The sequence below is a fragment of the Pogona vitticeps genome, chromosome 4 (genome assembly GCF_051106095.1).
Source record: "Pogona vitticeps strain Pit_001003342236 chromosome 4, PviZW2.1, whole genome shotgun sequence".
Taxonomy (NCBI): Eukaryota; Metazoa; Chordata; class Lepidosauria; order Squamata; family Agamidae; genus Pogona; species Pogona vitticeps.
In genome coordinates this window covers 153771320-153787538 of record NC_135786.1, presented here as the reverse complement: position 1 = coordinate 153787538, position 16219 = coordinate 153771320, and the positions used below count along the sequence as shown (strand labels likewise).

At 43.8% G+C, this 16219-nt stretch overlaps 1 non-coding gene across 1 annotated transcript; it reads right to left on the bottom strand.

Annotated features, from left to right (window-relative positions):
• Nucleotides 1-526: 526 nt before the first annotated feature.
• LOC140707166 (U1 spliceosomal RNA) lies at nt 527-698 on the bottom strand. Its single transcript, XR_012087113.2, has one exon. It is a non-coding gene; the product is annotated as a U1 spliceosomal RNA (small nuclear RNA).
• Nucleotides 699-16219: the final 15521 nt, after the last annotated feature.

Sequence of the window (16219 nt, the reverse complement as noted above, 5' to 3'; positions counted from 1 at the left end):
ACAACTTCTCTCCCCCCCCCCAATCTCTCTAAATAGAACTCCATAAGCATAGCAAGGAGTAGGTGGGATATAAATTATTGGTGGTGATACTGTGTTTCCCCCAAAATAAGACAGGGTCTTATATTAATTTTTGCTCCAAAAAACACATTAGGGTTTATTTTCAGGGTATGTTTTATTTTACAGTCATGTCATCTTCAGGTTGCTGTACAATTATGGAGGGTGGGGTTTCACTTACCTGTATTTTTCCGCTCCATAACACACACTTTTTCTCTCCAAAAAGGTGGGAAGGAAAGTACATGCATCTTATGGAGTGAATGCAATAACCCAGGGTTCAGCCACCACCACCCAAAAGCCTCCCACTGCCATGCTGGGAGTCCTCTGAACTGTTAGCAGAGACTACTTGCTGTTTAAACCTCAGCATTCTGTACTGCTAGCTTTCCAGGATCTGCTTCCTACAGCCCACCTAGAAAACCAGCAAGGCAAACAGGCCTATGGCAACAAATAATGCAAATAGCCAAACACCAAAGGGGAAAGAGTGATTCTAGAAAAACCAGAAACACAGTCTCCTGCTTAAGCAGTTGATTTTCCCACATTTGGGAAAATCACAGGGATTAGCTCATCCAAAGTGCAATAGATGAGCCTTAACCTGGGAAAACCACTTTTACAACAATGGTATCTCCCCTGCCAGGTTTGAGTATGAAAGGCCCCTAAGCCTCCTGGCCCTTTGTGTGCCCTACCCTCCAAAGGCATGGTGACCCCCGGCTGCACATCCTCATCGGAACAGGGCTGCACAGCCCCAATCCCAAAAGAGGCCAGGAGAGCTCTTCAGTGTTTTGGGGTGCCCTGCAGGACCCCCATCAGGGGCTGGATGTTCCTCCCACAATCCTTCAGTGCACAGATATTAGCATATCTGCCTGCTTGCATCACCCAATTGGCTTCTCTATTGGAGAAGCAAAGCAGGAAGGAGGAGTCTCTTTTCCTTCACCTTCTGCAGAGAAGTTAGACCATGTGACCAACCAGACATGTGGAGAACCAGAGAGAGAGAGAGAGGACAGAAACAAAAGCTTCTAAAATTGCTAGTAAGTTTAATAGGCCTGAGAATGGCGAGGGGAAGATAAAATTACTACTGAGAGCCTGCTGGATGGGGAAAAGGTGGCTAGATATAGCTGTCTGTAGTTCAGAGCTTGGTAGTAAGCTGCATCACTTCCCCATAAATTAAGCCTAAATAGAAGTAATTTTGCAGATATTTAAAACATTAAGGGACCTGGGGGGGGGGAGGCTAATGTGTATTGTTAGCCAAATTTCATTCTGAAGCACAGAATGATTAAAAAGGCACTGAGCACATGCAGAATAAAGTTCAAAAGGGAAACCAAAAGGGACCTAACACTCCTTTCCTTAATATATTACCACTAGGGCTACAGGTTTTATTTCGTGTATTAGCTTGCCACAGTTTTTATGGACTCATCAGGAGCAAGACAATTTGAATTGCAGAGGGCAGATCTGAATCACAGACCTGAGTATGTCCAAGTAAAGCTTTGAAATCTTGAAAATTGGTTTAAGAACCCAACATTTCATAAATAGCATTTCATAAATAGCATTTCACACGTACACACACACAACTGGAAACAGAAATTTTAGCAGTATTTTTGTGTTAACAAAAGCTGCATGGTGTCGCTCCCCGTTTTTATTGGTTTTTCTTAATCATTGTTGTTCTACAATATTGCTGGTAGATTTTATCTTTTCATTGTGATTCCCAGCTACTGTATTTTATCCTATTGTAGTCTCTAAAATTGGACAACCATCTGTCAGATCTGCTCTGATTTGGATTCCTGCATTGAACCAGGGGTTGGAATTGATGGCCTTATAGGCCCCTTCCAACTCCATTATTCTATGATTCTGTGCTGCTTTGAAATTATATTTGTAAAAGGAAGCAGGCAGTAGATGTGGTGATGAATAAGGGGCACATTTTTCTTGCAGAGTATGGGAACTCATTCTACCAGTGCAAAGCAGAAAAGGCTAGCATATAACATTCCTTTTAAACTAGAGGTAGTAAAATATGCTAAGGAGTATGGAAACAGTGAACAGTGCAGAGACATTTTGGGCCTCCTCATCTGAAAAAATGATTAGAGAGTGGAGGAAACAGGAAGATCAGCTGCAAAAGCTGATAAAAGTAAGCACACTTTCTGTGGACATGCTGCAAAGTAAAGAAATGAATGATGGAGAGAGAGAAAACTTTATTGCTGTAAGGAAGGAAGGGAGGGAGTGGAAGTGAGGCATGCTTTGCTGTTTGCTTACACCTGTGCTGGTGGTGATTTCTTCATCATAGCTCTTATTGACTACCCAGCAACAATCTGTTTATTCATCTCTTTCAGTGCAATAACAATTCATTATAAGTGTTAAAACCTGAGATGGTAATTCCCACTCATTGTGTGTCATCCTGCTGTAGAAGTCTGCTTCATGATTCTCCACTTCTGGTACATGTATGACTTGTGAAATGACATGCTTGAGAATACACCAGTCCCAAAACTGTACTGTTAGTAGCAAGAAAGACATGGATTTTGTTCCTCCTTGGTGGTTGATATAAAGCATTGTAGTGTTGTTGTCTGTGGCTATTGGAATAACTTTGCCAACTACAAATTGTTCAAAAGCTCTCACTGTGTTGTACACTGCAAGAAGTTTGAGGTAATTGATGTGACAACATCTATCTATTGCTACTGCCTTATGAATTTGCCAGAATATTTTTTTCCGGTTTTCCTCTCCTAAAAATGAGGTGCGTCTTATTTGGAGGTGCGTCTTATGGAGCAAAAAATACGGTAACTGTGGCTTATTTTGGGGCTTATATTACGAGCATCCTGAAAAATCATACTAGGGCTTATTTTCAGGTTAAGTCCTATTTTCGGGGGAACGGGGTAGTGTCTTTTAAGAAACAGAAATAGCAGTCCTTAACCAACAGAAATGTAATGAGCACTTACTCAAATATTTGGTGTTTCACTTTGCTCTGTGAACGTGTGGTTCCCCAAATGATCCATTAAATGAACCAGCCTTGTTTTGTTTTTGTTTTTGTTTTTTTTGGTTTTTGGTTTCTAGTTCCTTTCCTGCCCATCTCTACCTATGAAATGTAATTATCAGACACATTCCTCTGTAACCATAGTTTCCAAACTTTTCAAAATTTCCTGTCTCACTTTAGATTTCTGAGAAACCTCCATCTCTCTCCTTGACCATCAAGTCCCACCTCATCAATTTTAACTTTGTAAATTAATTTGTAATTTTGTTAATTAAAATTACAAATTAGAATATGCTGTCAGATTCCACAGAGGAATATCTGAGTGCCTTCTCAGGGCTCCTGTTTTACAAACTTCCTATGAGTGACTCAGATTTGTGTTTTATAAATATCTGAGAGGGAATTTAATTATGGTCACAGAAAATGTTGTACTGTGTGTTATATTCATTTACTTCTTCTTTCCTGGATACCCTTTAGAATTGTGACTTATAAGTTCAGAAATGAATCCTTCTTTTAAAATATTTATTTAGCAAGCAAGTAATCATGTAAATAAAAGCCCAAAAATGTAAAACTAAATGAATATATATTGCAAAATTCAGTTCTCTAGTACAAACACTTTTTCGTTCGTATATGTAAATAACATTTTTAATCTATAAAAATGTAGAATTTGCTAGAAGTATGATCTTTTATTCAAATGGCATAAAACTGAAGTTTAGTACTTCAAAGGATACAATATTAAGATCGTTTTCTTAGTAAAAAGGATATGTTCTTAGTTAAAAAAGAATAAAATACATAATCTCTCACATAAGTCACTTAAAAAATCTCTATTCCAATACATATTATTTGTAAAAACAAAGCTGAGCATGTCATAAGCTATAGTAAATGTCACATTACATTTCCTAATTCTCACTGGGTCCAAGCAGAGATGCAAAAACAAGGTTCATGATCTTTTGAGATGTTCCGTACACATGGTAGAAATCTCTGTTTATGTATCTTTTGATGTTATGCATAGTCAAAACAATCTGTTGTGGGACTCTAGCTTTCCTATAGGTCTGGGACATCAACATGCCATAATCTATCTGAGTGATATCCTGAACTAGGGATCTCCTACACCAGGCAGGCCATGTATTAGCCCCCTCCTTCGGAATACAGTGGGGTCTCTACTTAAGAACGTCCCTACTTAAGAACAATCCAACTTAAGAACAGCTCCATTTGCTAAATTTTGCTTCTACTTGAGAACAGAAATCCAAGATAAGAACAGGAAAAAAAACCTTTCCTGCTCTTTTTTAAACCTTAGGTCATCTTAGGTTAAAAAAAATTCTCCCCCTAGTGGTAGAGTACGTATTAACCAGCTTTGCATTAGTTCCTATGGGAACTAATGCTTCAATGTACGAACGCACCTCTACATAACAAAAAAACCCAGCCAGAACGGATTAATTGGTTTTCAGTCCATTAATTGATTTTCAGTCCATGGGAAATTTTGCTTCAACTCAAGAATGTTTCAACTTAAGAATACCATTCCAAAACGGATTAAGTTCTTAAGTAGAGGTTCCACTGTAGTTTCTATGGACGGAAAAGAGCAGATACGGATTAAATGGTTTTCAATGCATTCCTATGGGAAATGCAGATTCAACATAAGAACTTTTCAACTTGAGAACCACCTTCCAATACGGATTAAGTTCTTAAGTAGAGACCCCACTGTACAACTGGCTAGGTTATGTAATTGACATTACTTTTAGACAGTACAATACATTTTGAATGTCTATAACATGCTTTCCCCATTTTCCATGTTATAACATGTTTCCCATTTGAATTTCTTATTTTTTCTTGCCAAGAAATTTTTTTAACAACATTCACAATTGACAGTCCAACAGGTTTTCCAGACACAATTGGGTTACCCTTTTGGGGCAAAAAAAAAGAGACTGTAAAAGTCATAGTGTCCCGTTTATATTTAGGGGGTGATGATCAAAGCTTACATTCCTCTTCTTCTTTCAATGGTTCCGCCACCATTTTCCTTCTTCATCTGTTGTGTTGCCTATTATACAGACCAATATACAAGCCATGATGACTAGAGAATTCTGGAACCTTTAATCCATGTCACTGGACATAGTGGCCAAGGGATTTGGGGACTTCACAGTCCAAAAAAGGAACTTGTCCCAGCTCTGGTGGTAGTGCAACAGGTAAGAGAAGGCAAACAGTTGTGAGGAGGAACCACTTCCCAAGATAAAAGAGGAGGCTGAGCCATTTCCTCCAGGGCCCACAACAGAGGGATATGAGACAGCATATATAGGGGTGCCTTGATTTACGAACTTAATCCGTAATGGAACGGATGCTTACGTTCGTAAGTCAAAGCAGCATTTTCCATAGGAATGTACTGAAACCCGATTAATCCGTTCCGGCTGTTTTTTGTTATTATGTCAAGGCACAGTTTGTAAATCCAAGCATTCATTCCAATAGGAACTAATGCAAAACCGGTTAATCCGTCCTCTCCCACTAGGGGGAGAATATTTTTTTTACCCTAAAATGACTTAGGTTTTAAAAAAGGGCAGGAAAGGAGGAAGACAGAGAGAGAGAAGACAATGGGGGAGGGAGAGAGTTTGGAGTCTAAAACATATGCTAAACCAACACATTTTAAACCAAGCCAGCACAGACCCTTGCAAAAACTTTTCTGATTTGCAAGGGAAGCATGCAGGAACCACTGCAAAAGCACAGAAAACAAGTGGAGCAGATTAGAAATGCAAAGAGAACAAAGCAAAAAAGCAAGGGAAGCATGCAGGAACCACTGCAAAAGCACAGAAAACAAGCGGAGCAGATCAGAAATGCAAAGAGAACAAAGCAAAAAGCATGCAAGACATTGAAAAGGGGGGGGGGCAAAAAGCAGCTAAACCCTCCAAGACCCATTGGAAATGGGGGGGGGGCAAAAAAACCAAACAAATTCCCCAAGAGCCATCAGAAATGGGAAAAAACACTCCAAAAAGGAACCAAACCCCCCCATCGGAAATGGGGAGGAACCAAAACAAACAAACACCCCCAGACCCATCACAGCATGGAAACATAAACCCCCCTAGTTGAAAATTATGCTGCAAAAATACCCAGAACAGTTTTTAAAAAGTATAAAGCAGCACTTTACCTTAGCAGGCAACCTCCTTGGATCGCAAATTCTCTAACTGCTGGAATGAAAGAGCTACAAAGCAGCCTGGTCACCACCTACAGTTAGCTATTTGAATTTCTCACCCTTTTCCCCTGCCTTTTTTCTCTTCGTAAGTCAAAGCTTCATTCGGAAGTGAAAGCAAAATTTTGTGAACGGAGCTGTTCATAAAACATTTGTAGGTCAAGGCGTTCGTAAGTCAAGGCACCACTGTACGCTGATACCGGCAGTGGCCTAACTGAGAGTACAGGAGAAAAAGAGCGGGAAAGAAGAGCAAGAGGCGGGGTGAGAAAGGGGAGGAGCCAATAGTAGAGGGATATCTGGTGAAGGGCTGAGAAGGAAGGGAAAAGAGAGCTAGATTGGGAGACTGGGGTAGAAAAGGAAGAGGAGAAAAAAGAAAGGAAAGGAGGTGAAGGAAGGATGGGCAGGGCTTGAAAATTTTTAGAATGTCTCACTAGTCAGTCAAAGATTTCACCAGTGAGCATGACTGGACTATAGCCTTGCAATTTGTTAACAAATTTAAATAAGGCAGTTGTTCACTTTTATTTTTATGTAACGATGCGTACAAACCCAAAATAAACTGTATTATGTACATGGGAATCAATAATTTATACCCTCAGACTTGGATTGCTTTATTACCTGCGTGCCTGTGGGGTCATGAAGCTTGTATTGGAATGCTTTTCTCTTGAATGTCTCCAGCAAAATAAAACTGAAAGCAAAAGCACCCAGCCTCGTAAGGATCCACGGTTCCCTCCCACCCCAGGATGTGTCCTTGTTCGGTTGAAATTGGGAGCAGGGAATCTCCATATTCTCCAGCATGGGGCTACTCTGCTTTCTCTTGCAGAGCTATATCTCTATGCGCAGCTCAAACTCTCTTCATGCAAGAAGAGGGCAGTTTTCCTTTTGCAATGGGAGAGGAGAGGGGAAGATTGCAAGATTAGAGAGAGACAGGCTCGTGGAGCAGAATTTTTCACTTGTCACAGACGAGTGGACGAGTGCATTTTTCAAGCCCTGAGATTGGGGTTGGTTAGAAATGGAAGACCACTGGACAGGACAGCATGTTAGAATAAAACTGCCCTAGAGGAACTAGAAAGGAGAAAGCAATATAGTAATATGAGACCTGAGGGGAGTAAGATAGGAAAAAGAAGAAGAGCTGAAAAGGCAAAGAAAAAAAGGATTGGCAGTGCAGCTGGGGGAAGCAGAACCAGTGCAATGGACAGTGTATGTCTATCCCAAGAAGGAAGATCAATGGAAGAAGGGGGCCAAAGCAGTGGTGTCGCAACCAGAAACACCCACAGAGGGATAGTGGGCTCGGCACCCTGTTGCGGTACCATATATCCCAGTCTGAGGAAGCCCATGAGAAAGGCCACATATCGTAAACGGTTTGGACGCAGGGGTTTTAAACTCAATTTACCTGGGGGCCGCTAGAGACAGAGTCTGGGTAAGGCTGGGCCGCATCAGATTTTTCGCCAAGCAGAGCAAGAGCCTGAGGAAGCCGCCCAGGAGCTTCCTTAGCCGACAGACAGGTGGGCTGGCTGGCAGGCTGCAGTTCTGGATGGAGGGTGCAAGAGGTGCTGTCTTGGGAGAGAGCCGGTGAGTGAGGCAAGGCTTTTTTTTTACTCTTGACAGCAGAGGATGTGTGGGCACTTTGGGGGGGGGCAGGCAAGGCGAGGGCCACAAACTATCATATGGGGGGCCGCAAATGGCCCCCGGGCCGCATGTTTGAGACCCCTGGTTTGGAGTGAACCCCCGATAGTGAACTCTCTTGTGAGAGAGTTAAGGGACTGTGATGTTGAATGCAGGGAAACTGAGGGAACCATTGGTCCAACTGAAGTTATTGTTCATGGTGCTCTGGTGTTTGAAAATTAAAAAAAAAACATTTATGAAGAAAGCCTGTCTCCACTTTTGGGGGAACAAAAAAAGGGAATGGGGTTTTCCGAAAGTTGAACCCACTCACAACAGGTAACAGACTTGTCTCATAGCACGACAAAGTGGGCTTACTCCCACATACTTGTACTTAGGAGAGCCCTCTCAGCTCTATCAGTTTTCTCCAACTTTTCCTGCTGCTTCGCCTGCAATGTATTTCTGCAGGGAGGGAAGGAGCTCACAATACCCTAAGCCTCCCAGGAAGTACTGGTGCAGGACATAGGGCCCAGAAAGCCTACTATCCTCAGCTGGGCAGTGGTGGAAGAGGCCCCGAACAAGTAAGGCAGGTGCTGGAGCCCATGAAGGGGTTTGTGGGGTGGGAAACACAGAAAGCCCTCCCCCTTCATTTAGAGATGGGCTTCGACGCCAAGGAAATATGAACTGCTTCATGTTTTTAAAAATTTGGCATGGTTTATGGTTCGTGGTTCATGAATACCGATGAACCACGAACCATCATGAATTGCCATTGTGTCAGTTTGTGGCCATCTCGGTTCGTAGGAGTTTGAAAATAATCTACTGTACAATAACTGCCTGGTGAAAGCATTTCCAAATATTATCACAGCTCTTTGCTTTTATCTAATAATGCCAATTTTGAATTGTGAAGAACAACATTCTCCAAATCAGCTTTTATTATTAGCTATTATTATATTAAATTAGCTATTCTTATATACACCAGGACTATAGCCTGGTGGGTACATTTCACCAGGGTGCAGTCAAGACCATCACTGTTATTTGTTCTGTCCAGAGAATAGGATTTGAGACATCTCTTCCCAAAACTTCATTGATAAGAAAAGGTAAGGAGGGAGGTGGAGAAAAGACGTTTTAAATATTCTGAATGCAGTTTGTCATTGTAGCGGATACCTTTGACTTTAGCTGTATAAAAGATCCTGATTCAAATACAGCTTATTAACAAAATATGATATGCCTTTCTACTTTTTCTTTCCAGCTGAGGGGGAAAATGACAATTCCCTCAAGTGCTGTGAGAAAGCAGCAGTGGTGAGGGCTCTCAAATTAACATTCTGCCCAGGCTTTGCCTCTCAGGCATCCATGAAAACAAGGTAGAGGATCACACTGCGTCTTGCCAAACTACCCACAAACCCAGAAGAGGTTTTATACAACCTAGAGTGGACTGTTGGCTTGCTTGTATTTTGATTTATTTTGCTGGTATGGCCTGTGGTAGATCCCAAGAATAGAAAATCAGCTGCTGGGGTCACAGAACTTCTTTACTCCTGGCCTGTAAACATGCTGCCCTGGTTCTATTTGTTATTACTTCTAAACCCCACTTTCCTTTTAATGAGCTCAAGGCTGTGCATGTGGCTGGCCTCCCCACCTCCCCTCTATCTTCACAATAACCCCATGAGGTAAGTCAGGCAGAGGGAATGCAAGTGACTCATTTTCTCTCTCTCTCTTTTGAAGTAACTTCTTAAACACCTACAGACAAATTCTGGGATGTTAAGAGCACATTCATGCTCCATTTCATCTCTGCTGAAGTGCTTTTATGCTCAGGTTGCAGGTAATGCCGAAATTAAAGCCTATGGTGCTTTTTGTGAGAGACCGCTTAAGTACACTTGGCATCGAAGACTCAGCAGACGAGGCTCCGTGGCACAAAGGCTCCCTCCTCTGGCTCTCTTTCACTGATGAGACATCACCCTTTGAACCCTCCAGGTGTGCAAATCAATCGTGAAGGCTGTTTCATAGAGTTAAGACTCGCTTTGTGCAAGGGATGGAGGATGCTTATGCATAAGAAAATCCCAACAGCTTCAATGTTATACAAGCAGGCAGGCTATACTTGCTGTAGAAAGTAGATCCTCTAAACTGGGTTACTTACCTTGAAAATGCTTTCTTGCCTCTGGCTTTCTGGTATTGTATAGTACTGAGTGCTACAGATAGGGAGGAATGGGGAGATCTATGTTTAATTCCCTATTTGATCCTGAAGCTCACAGGGTGACCGTGGGTGAGCCAGCACTATCTTTCTTAGCCTAATCTACATCAGAGTTCCTGTGAGGATAAAATGGGGAGGGGGGGAAGCACCCATGTATATCATTTTGAACTCTGCACCCTGCAGAGTTCAATGAAAAGTTTCTGCTTTGGGCTTCTGAACATCAACTTCCTGTTAAAAAGTCAAAAGCAAGGCAGATAGTTTTCTTCCCTAAGGCCATTCACAAAGTGACACCAAGCAGGGAACCAGGTCCGTGGCCCGTTACTGGGACGTGGCCTTAGCAGGACCTGGCCGTGAAGACAGATCTCCCATCCCCACATACTCCCACCATGCATGCACGAGTGCCCCACTCACCCGTACATGTGCGTCAATGCGCCCCGCCTACCTGCTCCCTGCGAGAATGCCCCCATCCATGCATGCACGTGTGTGCCCCACCCACCCACAAGCGCAAGGGGTGCCCTGCCCCCCAAGGACCCCCCAGTCAGTCCACGATTTGGAAAAGTTTGGGGACCACTGCTATAGACCACCATTGGTGTTTGTAACATACATCATTGGTATTCGTAACATACCGATTGCCTTTTGCTGTATAAAGCTTAGCATCTCTTTTTCTGCCAGCGATGCAGGCGTAATACTGTGCAGCAATATTTCTTACTATTTTGAATCATGCACGCAGAAGCACAATATCTCACATTCATACAGTGGAGGTTTTTTGAAGAACTGAATTAATGTCTCATAGGGGAAAGCCAAGAGGTTGCAGGAAACATGGAAAGAGGAAAGACAAATATTCACCAGAACAACAGCTTCTCCAGGAGCCTTGCCAGCACCCGTCTGACAACTCCTATAATGACAGCATCCGCAGGAGCTGACAAACCCAGCCAGGCTCCTTTCAGAGCAGCTGCTACAGCAGGCATTCCTGCCTGCTGGACAGATACCCAGACTATACCAGCTACCAAGGGAAATCAGTGTAGTCTCTGACCTGGGCAAGCAAGCTTAAGGAAAGCATAAGCACCTTCACTTCTCTTGTCTTAGATAGTTCGGGCTGTTCCTGGGATGGCCTGTGGGCTTCCCCTTGCCCCAGAACCATTTGCTGTCACAGGTAGCCACCAGCTATGGCCAAGAAGAGGAGCTACTGCCAGCCTCCTTAAAAGGGAGGAGAATGGTGTGGGACTTACAGCAGCTACTATTTAATCAACCCAGTTCATAAAGAAGGCAGTATGTTAGAAGGGCACCGCAAACATAAGGAAAACAGGTGTGGGAACCAAGAGAAGGGGATGGAGAAGGGGCTCCTTGCTCTAAATCCCTCAGCGTGTGGTCATGAAGTCTCTACAGCAGTGGTTCTCAGCTTTGGGTCCCCAGATGTTCTTGAACTCCCAGAAGCCTTCACTACTAGCTGTGCTGGCCAGGATTTCTGGGAGTTGTAGTCCAAGAACATCTGGGGTCCCAAAGCTGAGAACCACTGCTGTAAAGACTTCATGATGCAATGCGACCTGCTTAGATTTGTAGACAGGCAATGCTTAATACAGACATCAAGCAGAACTCATTTGCCCTATTCACAGTTCTCTCTTCCTACATATTTATTTATTTATTTATTTATTTAATTTATACCCCGCCTATCTGGCCCACCGAACCACTCTAGGCGGCTTCCAAATATAAAATCAAATAATAAAACATAGACAAATACATAATAATCAAACAAGAACAGCAGTAAAGATAAAAAGGAAAAGTAAGAAAAAAAATCAAGAGTTGGCTGGAGGGAAGGCCTGAATAAACAGCCATGTTTTTAATTGGGTTTTAAAGGTGCCCAGCGTGGGGGCTGCGCGAATCGCCGGAGGGAGATTGTTCCAGAGGCGAGGAGCCACCGCCGAGAAGGCCCGGTTTCGTGTCTTCTTCCGGGCCTCTCTCGGCGTCAGGCTCCTCAGCCTCACCTCCTGACTCGCACGGGTGATCCGGGTAGACCTTGGTGGGAGGAGGCGTTCCACCAAATATCGAGGTCCTAAACTATTTAGGGCCTTATAAGTAAGCATTAAAACTTTGAAGTTGACACGGAAACAGATGGGCAGCCAATGCAATGCGGCCAGCATTGGAGAGATGTGTTGATATTTTCTCACTCCTGTAAGGAGCCTGGCCGCTGCATTCTGCACCACCTGAAGTTTCCGTGTCAGCCTCAAAGGCAGCCCCACGTAGAGCGCATTACAGTGATCTAATCTTGAGATTACGAGCGCATGCACCAAGGTAGTGAGCGCCCCCATGTCAAGATAGGGTCGCAGCCAGGCAATCCGCCAAAGATGGAAAAATGCGGTGCGGACTACCGACGCCACCTGAGTTTCCATGGTGAGCGTCGGGTCCAAATATATGCCGAGGCTGCGGACCCCACTCTTCGCGGCCAAGGTGGTCCCCCCCAAATGTGAGAGAGCCACCCAAGCCACCTACCATATTGCTTTTTCTGTTTACTCCACTTAACATAACTCATGGCATTATCTGAATAGGCCTCTTCAATGAGTTGATGACACCCACAGGGAAGACTGCTGAAGAGGTGGAAGCACCACCCCATGTGCCATGAGTATTCCCAGTGACACCTCCCAGCACCACAGTAAGACACAAGTGACAGTTAAGGAAAACAGCCTTCCAGTCCTTGAAGAACACTGGAGGTGCCAAGGGGGTAATGGAGGGATACACCACTAATTCAAAATTTTATTCCTGAATAAAATTAGGGGTGGCAAAAGAGGTTGGAACTGTCAGTCAAGGAAACCCCTTGCCAAAGCATCTGGTTACAAAAACTTGGGTAGGAGGGAGTAGCAGGAACTCCTATCAATGTTGCACTGTAGTTATAATCTTGGCCAGAAAACTTGGGGAGCAACTGGACCCCAAAGGGTTTCTGAGCTACAAATTCTCACCCAACAAACCATAGATCACCTACCAGCCATATAGAGCCAGATTCTTGAAAACCCTCCGCTTTTTTGTAGGTTAAATAAAAAATTGGCAGACCACTATATAGCAGAGAGAGAGAGAGAGAGAGAGAGAGAGAGAGAGAGAGAGAGAGAGAGAGAGAGAGAGAGAGAGAGAGAGAGTGTAAAAAAGATATTTAAAGAATGATTTTATCAGTTCCACTCCTCCAGTGATTTTCCATGACTGAGCAGAGATTCAGACCTGAGTCTCCTGGATCCTCGTCTGCTACTCAATCTATTTCACTATACTCACTATCTTCTGTTTATTTCAGTGTGATGCATTGAACTATCTGAGAATGCATGAAGTGTAGAACAGGACAAAATTATAACCTTTCTCATTATAGCCACAGCTCTTACAAATCTACTTTAGATCAGAACAGTGGGCAAAGAGAAATTAAACTTTTTAAAGAAAGGAGGCAAACAATACTGTACTGTACACTTTGTGTAAAGCGCTCCACCTACTGAACAAATAAAGGATTGCAGTAATAGTTTCATCATTGTTTTTGTATGGGGATTTTCCTATCTGTGTAAATTCTAGTCCTGCCTCCCCTTTGCAGAATGGAAACAGCTGGCGGGACAAACTTCCTCTCAGTCTGGTTTCCCTACAATCTTCTCCAGAGTTGGGGATCCTATGAAGCAGACTTAGGAAACACAGACTGCAGGCAGAACAACAGCAAAAAGAACTACTGTACTCTTGACACAAGCAGATGCCCACGTCTTACTTTTGTTTCAGATGCATTTTGGAAGACCTGGTGTAACATGGTGGCTAAGAATAGAAACTTGGAACTCCTCCATTTATGGCCTAGATAAACTCACCTAGTGGCTACAGCAAAGCCACTGTTCAGAAAAGTAACTTTTTGGGTCCATAGGCCCTAGAATCCTTCTGCCAAAGCCTAAGATGCCCAAGCAGGTTGCATAGTTCAGCCTTCTCATTCAAAAAACAAAACTTTTCCAAGCAGTACTCTCCTGTCTTTAAAAGAATGGTGCAGTTTTTCTGGGAAGTGTGAATCACATGGCTGATGGGTGCCCCCCACTCAAGAAACTCTTTGTTAATTGTGTGCCATCAACTTATAATAACCCTAATAGGGCTTTCAAGGTGAGACACTGAAGGAGTGGTTCTACCAGTTCCACACCCCCAGTGAGCTTCCATGACCGAGCAGGGATTTGTACCTGGGTCTCCTTATACACTGGGTACCCAAGAAACCATTAGAATAGAAATACATTGCTTGCTTCAATGCCTTGTAGCCATTCATCTCTGGGTAGTGTGAGTGGCATATAAATTAAATTAAATAAATAAATAAATAATTTACTGGCAAATCGTTGAGCTGCAAAACAGAATTCCCAGTTAAATGCTAGCTTTCTCTGGCTGATGCTGATTTCCTCCAATGTTGACAGCAAACCTTTACCACACATTTAAAGCAAGCAGGGACACTTCAAGAGCATTTTTACCCCATTGTTGACAGTCTGGTGGTGGAATTGGCCACTGAATTTCAGTGGCAGTTTGGGCGGCAGTCCAGGTCAGGTACTCCAAGGGACAAAACTATCTTCCAGACCCAACACACGTTACCTTTCTTTGGTGTAACCTGAGATGACATGCCCTGAATCCTCTAGAACAGAGGTTGTCAACCTCCGGTTCGCGGTCCAGTGCTGGTCCATGGCCTGAGATGGACCGGGCCGTGAAGACAGACCTCCCGCCCCCCCTGCATGCACTCCCCTCCCCACAGCATCTTTGTGTGTGTGCCCCCACTGGCGTGAGCATTCCCCCACCCCTTCACGCATGCGCCGGAGTGCCCGTGCGAAGGAGTGGGGGAGCACTCACGCTGCTGGCCAGCCGGGCGCTCCCCCATCCCTTCGCGCATACGCCCAAGTGCCTGCGCAAAGGGGTGGGTGGGTGCAGTGTTGGGCGTGCAGGCACCCCTGCGCGTGCATGAAGGGGTGGGGGAGCGATCACACTGGTGGTGGCAGGCAGGTGCTCCCCCACCGCTTCACGCATGCACCTGCGTGGGCCCCCTGCCTTCCTTGGAGGCTCAGCCGGTCTGCAGTCCAAAACAGGTTGGGGACCACTGCTCTAGAGCAGTAGCCCCCAACCTTGGGCTTCCAGGTGTCCTTGGACTTCAATTCCCAGAAATCCTGGCTAGCAGAGGTGGTGGCGAAGGTTTCTGGGAGTTGTAGTCTAAGAACATCTGGAGGCCCAAGGTTGGGGACCACTGCTCTAGAGTGCCACGGTTGGCAAAGACCATCTTCACTTGTGTAACACCACAGCTGCTGCCTAATTGGGATAGCTTCGCAGTCTTTGATCTAAAACTTGAGGATGACAGTCAAGGCATCAAATACCAAGACAATCTTTCACTCACAAAAACAAACACCTCAGAAGAAATATCCAGGGGTATTGAAGGCTTATCATGAAACCAACTTTGGTTTTTTTCCACAGCAGCCAGATGCAAACTATTAGCACAGGATGTTTTTTCAGTATCTGCATGAAGCCTTCCCTACTGCTTTTTTTAAATCATAAAAAGCACAGGAGTATCAGCTTTAAACAAAAGAGAGGTAGTGGGGGGGGGGCTTTTGCTTATTTCTACCATTTAGTTCAGAAAAACGGTACACCTTATTCATAAAAATAAGAAAGATGGTGCTAAACGCAGCTACTTGCAATCTTTGACCAACAATCCACTCTTGCAACAAGGTTATACCATAACATTTTTGCACTGAACTGATCAGGAGTTCCTTTCTGCTTTAGGTGAAAGAGAGAGAGAGAGAAAAAAGTGGAACCTTTATGTTACATCTGGGTAACCTGAAAGGCTCCAGGATGCCATTACTCCTGGACCCACTGCAGTCTGCACCATCTTCTCCCACAGAACTTTCTTCTGCGTTTGAAAATGTGGGTTGAGGTCTTTCTTGTGGAAAAAAAAGGTATAGAGAGAAGGCCTTGTTTTGGACAAGAACTGTGTCCTCTGGAGGTTGACGAAGGCCTAATTTTGTTTTGTTTTTTTCATCAAAAATATTTTGGAGATGGGATTCTGTCGAGGCCAAACAAAATCATTGGCCTGTGCGATTTCTACTCCTGCCTCATACGCTCCATTCAATTCCTGTATAACTTTATCACCTCAGGTAAGTCGCCATTCTGCCAAATCTACATCGCAGATTGGTGGTTCTGAGAATTTAGTGGGAGAATTCCATGAAAACTATGTGGATTCTCCTCTCTGGAGAAAGTGGAAAGAAAAATCACAAAGCACCCAAGTTATTTTAACAAACATAAGAAA